Genomic DNA, 7,703 nt, shown 5'->3' with positions numbered 1-7,703 from the left:
CATTTTTTCAATTGGTAAATGTATTATTCATTCTCTACTTCAAGTACAGCTAAACCACGAAATCATATAATAAAACTATTAACATTATTTAACAAATATAATAAAATATAATAAAATATAATCATTATTATGAAACAACATTGGTTGCGTTCAGCAGAGAAAGCAGCTTTGCAGCTGTTATAAAATTCTTGAATATGATTGATTTTGCCCTTAGTTTCTCATTGAATCTAAGTGTATAAACCAATCATATTGAAGAATTTTACAACAGTTGCAAAGTTGCTTTTTTTAGATAAGTATCAGATAATTCTATGGTAATCTCACTTGGTCGATGTCGCATATCGTGATCAGCGTAATATTCGGGCTGTGTTCGACTTGGTTTGTGTGTGTTCACATCGATCATTCATTTTACTTCTAATCAAAGAAGAACAAAAGAACATAGCTCAATTATTTTTACGTTACAACTTTTTTAAATTTAGATAAAAAATTTCCTACTTATAATTTTGAATAATTTAAGTAGCATCTATAGTTCATTTAAAAAAAAAAACTTTTTTTCATTCAATTGGATTAAAAAACTGCATTTCCTATTCACAATTTTGAATTGAGTAGCATTCATAATGCACACAAAATATTATAATATTATTTTTAGATTGAAAGGCATAGAGTATTCCTATAAATGAATAAAAATGCATTCAAAATTGAAAAGGATTTATTTTAACATTCATGGATCCCTATTTCTGAAAATCTGAATTTTAAACTATTTCAATCCATTCTCGTTTGCTGGGAACGTCGTTCAGATTAAATTACGAACCATTTTTCATTTAAAGTATCAAAAGAAGCAGCCTCTCCGAAATTCTCAATATGTATTGGGAGTACAAATTAGTTCGGTCCGTTCAAAAATGCATTTATTTCAAAACAAAATAAATGAACAGATCAATTAAAGTATTGTCCATCGCTGCCTACTACTTTTTTCCATCTCTCAGGCAATTTTCGAATTCCATCTCGAAAAAATGACTCTTTGGAGGCGATCTAATTTTGGAGCCAATTTTCGATTTCTGCGAAAGAACCAGTGACTTGCCTTCGAAACAATCAGTAATCAGAAAGAGCAATGTCTGGAAAATACGGGTGCGGTAAAACATCCCATTTGAGCGTTTCCAAATATTTTTTTATTTTAGCGACATGAGATCGAGTTTGAGATCGAGCGTTGTCATGAAGAAGAATAATTTTATCATGTCTTTGCTCGTATTTCGGCCGTTTTTCTTGCAATGCACGGCTCAAATGAATCAATTGTAGCCGATACCGATCGCCCGTAATGGAATCGCCAGGTTTCAGCAGCTCATAGTAAGACCCTTTTGGTCCCATCAGATACAGAGCATGATCTTCGAATCATGAATGTTCGTTGTAATGTTGATGTTAAGGTCGATGGCAACGATTGACCGGGCTTAGTGTAGTATTATATTTTTTCTTCTTGGGGTTGTCGTAGAATATCCACTTCTCATCTCCAGTCACAATCCGCAAAAAACCTTTTCTCTGTTGTCTTTGAATCAGCTGTTCGCAAGTGAAAAATCGCCTTTTAACGTCTTTCGGTTTCAGTTCATAAGGCACCCAATTTCCTTGTTTTTGAATCATTCCCATGGCTTTCAATCGTACAGAAACGGCTTGTTGAATTATCCAATGATTCTGCAAGCTTCTCTTGCATTTGACTCTGATTTTCTTCGAGTAATGCCTGTAATTCTTTTTCTTCGAATTTTTTTGGCTGTCCAGAGCGAGGCTTGTCTTCAACGCTGAAATCTCCATCCTTGAAACGTCAAAACTATTCCCTACATTTATCAGTTGGAGCAATGCCATAAACTTTAACAAGCATTCGATGGGCTTCAACTGCACTTTTCTTCCAATTAAAACAGAAAATCAAAACTTCCTGTAAATATTGCTTGATTAACACAAAATTCGACATTTCAAACACAGTAAAAATCAAGGTTTTGTATTAAACTCAAAGCGATATAAACTGAATATTATTAGCAGATGTTTAACTTCTCTGAAACCGCCAAAATCAGCTGTCACTATGAACCATTCACAACAGCTGGAGCTATCTTTAGGGACTGAACTAATTTGTACTCTCAATATTATTTCTGTATCGTGATTTACCACGGTAACTCTCCATTGTCAGAATTAATATTACGCTAAGCACGTTGTTTTGACAATCATTGATAGAAGTCGAAACAAACATAAGAAATTGGTTTTATCTGAGACTTCTTTAATCTTAAATCTTTTAATCTTAACCAATCAATTTTCTTGTCAATTTTACATGTTTCGAAAAAATAAAAATTGTTTAAGTTGTACAGATATTTAAAAAATTCAAATTCCATAAAAATTGGCCAGACATCTAACTTTTAATAAAATGTAGTATACCTTTCCTATTCATTCAGAATAATATAAATTATGTCGAAACGTGATAATTCACGACATATTAAATGTTTGTGATTTTCCATGCGCTTTGTATTCCGCGTTTATGGAATATGTTCATTTAACTAAGCGCTTCACGCTTGAATGAAAAAACGGGAAGGACGGATTTATGCTGTTTTACAATTAGCTTGAATATGGGCAACCTTTGACATCGAACGCTGATAGTGAAAAACGAATGATGAAGGTAAAATTTATTCCCACAATCGACTTTTCCAGTGCTCCAATGCGAACAATCAGTGCTCTGTGTCAAAGCACTGTTGCTCGTATGAGGATCCGAGCTTAGTCGCCTTTGGAGCGCCGAGAGCGAAGGAAATAGTGAGAACGTACTGTAGCACGATTATATGAACTAAATATCGATTTAACATCTCCAGTCTTGAAAAATAGATGATGTTAAGAAAAGTAGACGTTGCTATGTAGTGTACATTCACTTTGTCAAAGGGCAGTAGTGCGCGGTTACAGGGTTTGGAATTATGTCCTCTCTCAAGTTTCTCTCATTTGGCTGTACTATAGTATAAGTACATCTTATACCTTTGGGAAATAATAATTATTACATAAATTTAATAAAAATAAAAATTAGTCACTATTGTGCGGTATCATTTTCTATATTATCGACTGTGTATTTGTACTTTATTTTAACGCATGGATTATAATTTACACAAAAATCCAGGTAATCCTGTTACTTCCAATTATAGTAAATCAAAAATAGTTAGTCAATATAAGCAAAAATTAATACTTTTGCTCATATTGACAACTTATTTTTCATAAAATTAATCTATTTCCAAATTTAAGGTTATAATTTGGAAAAATAACAGATAAACTTATTAAATTAACCTAACATTATCATAAAAATAATAATATTTAACTAAAATAATTAAATTAAATTATTTTTACTGATTAAATTATTTTTACTGACTTTATTTTTCATTTTATATAATTGTAAATAACATTGTAAATAACAATTCAAAAGTGGAAGAAGAATCATTATCTCCCCATATGTTTGCTAAGAACAGTCTATTTAGTCTATTAAATCCATTTACAATGACAATAATAGAAAATCTAGTACTAAAAATTAGACATTATATTTTATAGAAATTTTAAAGAGAGAATGATATTTATTAATAGTAAATTAGAGAAGAAGAATTGGTGATATGAATATGAATGGTAGAATGATGTGATTCAAATTTTGTTGAGATGAAGGAGATTTCTGAAGTTGATCTGATAACTAGCAAAAGAGGAAAATCCATAAGAACTTCAACAGAAATCTGGAGCTAAAATTATTCATTTTATAATTCTTGGATCAATAACTTCAATCAATATAAAAATAGTACTAGAATTTTTTATGTAGTAATTTTTATCTTTTTTGAAGTACATAATATGTGTTAATTATAATATTACAGGTTATAAAAATTAATTATATATTAATATAAAAAAGCTGTTTTCTATGGAATTCTTATTTTTTATTTCAGGTGAATCAGATTCGGTTATAATTTTACATTAAATATGTTTAGTCAAACTAGAAATACTATAATTAATTAAAATGTAAATAAATAATACATAGTGCTTGCCATTTCAAAAAGTATCGTGATTCATACAAGTTTGGGAAGCTCTGTTTTAGAACAATATAATGCACACATACACGCACGCATGCACTCACGCACGTACGCACGCACGCACGCACGCACGCACAGAGTTGTAATTCAACTATAACTTAAAACGTTAGCTTGCACTATATTTATAAATATTTACGTAAAGCAGCATTTAAGATGCACTAATCCAGTGTAGTGTGAGTGATTGAATTCACAATTAGAAAACTTTCTTCGCATTCTAGATTATTCTGGTTATGCTTATATGATCAAGGAAATGTTTCCAGAAATTTGTCAATGTGAAATATAACTATTATAATCATAACATTTCGCAATAAACGCATGTGTTCTAACAATACTTTTGACAATATAATCTCTTTGCGCCATATAGAATAAGACTATATCATTAAAACAATGACTGTGTTCTACTTGCTCGCAACGCACAATTCTTTCTATTCATTCGATTTTTCTCTTGCGTATAGTATTATTAAGTTTCATTATTGACTGTTCTGGAGGAAAACATATTAAATGTATTATTGTAAAAATGAGTTTTCGAAAAAAAAGTAATTAAATCCTGTAATTGACAGCTGTTCATGACAAATTTCTATTTATCATATATTTGCTATGTTATCTAGAGGGTAATAATCTGGATTCATTTAATTTAAAATTATTTTTTTATGATGAATCTGTAATAAAATTGAAAGTAATATGTCATATTTTTTCTTAATTTTTTTAGATGGGATGGATAGGACGGCCTTGTAATGTTTCTAATCAAGAAACAATTCTGCTATTTCAAAAATATATGCAATACTTGAATACCAACAATTTTCCTCCGAGTTCTGCAAAAGTTTGGAAAGGCATAAGCAAAGAATTGAATGGAAGAGGAAAACCGCGTTCAGTTTATACACGCAAAAGAAAATAAAAATAGGAATCTTGAAATAGCCCGTCAGAATTTGGGTATAAATATCCAATCTCCAATGTTCAATACCATCGAAGATGATACTATTGAGGAATCATCAAAGGATTCTGAGTTGGTCAAATCATCTTATCACAATGATGAGAATGAAGACGATGATGTTGCTTTTTTTTCTCTAGTTTTTTCACCCACTGAATGGGAACGGATAAAATTCGATGAGACTTCTAAATAAAAAAAATTAAAATCATGCGTCGACAGCGTCTTAGGAAGGATTTTTTGCTAAAATGAAGAAAAAAATTTTTGAAGGTATTACTTTACCATGTTCTGCAAATCGATTTTTGAAAGAACATATTAATGACTTATGTTCTGACACTAATAAGGTAGCAGCAAAATTGAAACATTTTAATCATAATCATAGGCAGCTGATACCAACTGCACATATATTAGAGAAAGAATTAGGATTAGTCTCGCAAAAATCTGCTCTACATTCCTCTGCTGAAGAATCAGAATCAATCACGCGAAAAGCTGTTACATCTTTGTATTCATTTGACGAACCAGGATTTTTGTCTTAAAAATCTATATCAGTTCCATGTTTATTTGATAGTGAATTAGGTAATTTCTTGTAAAATCCCACTCCAATTGCATGTACTGCTATCGAAGAATTCCAAACCTCTGGACTGCAAACATTTTTTCAAGCTTCGTATGTTAAGTGAAAAATCAACTCACTCATTTTGAAAAAATCAACAGCACATTCAGATCAACATTCAGAATTTTCTTCCCAAATATCTGTACCACCTCCATGTTTGATATTGAATCAGCATTTTTAGTATAAAAACCAATATTAACTCCAAATTATAGCAGATGAAGAAACAAAATTCTTATTGCAAAAGTCACGTATAATTATTTTGATTCGATAAATTTATTGCATGAAAGGGCACACAAATGAATGACTCTGATTTGAAAAGTGATGAAACGTGGAAAGGATTTGTTAATGAAAATAATTTTTTTGTAGATGTTTCTCTCTTCGTTACTCTCTTCATTATTTTGAAAATGACAACAATGCAGATATTGAAAATCTCTTTTGTATTCCACAGAACATTAATACTCATGGCTTTTCTACAAATTATGAGCAAAATAAACTTATAAAAAAACGAATCCATATTGACTGCTGAATTATCAATGCCAAAATCTATTTTCACGAGTACACCATTAATCGACTACGATTACGAAATTATCAGATGAAGAAAAAAATATCAATTAAACTTCCTAATAGTGACAAGGAAAATTTGAATTCAAAATATAAGAACAAACCTACAAAAGTAGGTTTTTATTTTCAATCATATCTACGATTTCTCAACGAAAGACTTGATAATGGAGGAAAAAAAGGTTTTCTTTTGAAGAATGGGCTAAAATTAGGAATTATGAAAGTAAATAATATTATTGTAGATCTTCAAAAAACTTGTGGATTTGATGCTATCATTCATTTATTACAATTTGGTGTGTTTTATAATTCTCAATATCATATTTCTATACAGTTATCATCAACTAATCATGCATTAAAATTTGTATGCAAACTTATGAAAATGGGTCCAACTGTAGAAGTACTTCGTGAATAGATTATTCTTTTAAATGAATTTTATTCTATATCCTATTGTAAAAGAGACCCTACACTTCCGTTTATCAAATCACACACGTTAATTGCAGAAGACTCAATTACTGTGATATGGAAAAAATCTTTTTTGTTGTTCCGAACCGACTTGTTCCGAGCCAAATGCAAGAGATCATCTAAATGTAATAATCTGAAATGTGTATCATCATTACCAAGAGATATTGCATACTTTGAAACAAATATTAAAACAATCAATACTAAAGATATTTAAGTATTGCAAGACGCCGTCTTATTCAATATTATTATTGTAATTGAATATTATTATTGTACAATATTAAATACTGACAAAAAAATCCAGAAACAGTTACTGAAATAACTCGTCCACATTTCCATATTTTTATTAATTTGGATACAAGAACACATTGCAAGAAATTTGGCTTACAGTGCAAGTTACTAGATGTTCCAGTTACACTAAATTTTGTAAAACAGTATATTTAACAAAATATACACATATAGATATTGTTTATTATGTTGTTTTATTTGTTTATTTGAAACATATTATTAGGTGTACAACTTTGCTTCCGCCGTTTCCTATAGATGGCTTTAGCGGTAAGTGGTAGTCGAAATAAATAGATCATAGACGTCATACAATAAACTTGGGCATCTGTCAACATAACCCCATAGAAACATTAGTCGATTTGTGTCTGCATCATAAAGTTATTCTCGATTGAAAATGTCAGTTTACGAACCAAATTCTCGTCATGTGCGGGAGGTTTTAATTTTTTGCTTCAATATGAAGAAATCTGCGGCTGAGGCTCATCGAATGCTCTCAAATACTTATGATGAGGCCGCTATTAGTGAAAGAACGTGTCGTGAGTGGTTTCAACGCTTCAAGAACGGTGATTTTGACGTCCAAGGTCATGCTCTGTATTTAGTGGGACCAGCTCGGCGTAGTATATTATGAACTGTTAAAACCGACTGAAACAATCACAGGCGATCGGTATCGAACACAATTGATGCATTTGAGCCGAGCATTGAAAGACAAACGGCCGCAATACAACGAGAGGCACGATAAAATGATTTTGCAGCATGACAATGCTCGACCTCATGTTGCGAAAGTGGTCAAGATATACTT

The sequence above is a fragment of the Atta colombica genome, unplaced genomic scaffold, assembly GCF_001594045.1.
Source record: "Atta colombica isolate Treedump-2 unplaced genomic scaffold, Acol1.0 scaffold19, whole genome shotgun sequence".
NCBI classification, from domain to species: domain Eukaryota; kingdom Metazoa; phylum Arthropoda; class Insecta; order Hymenoptera; family Formicidae; genus Atta; species Atta colombica.
This window is presented reverse-complemented; position numbering follows the sequence as displayed.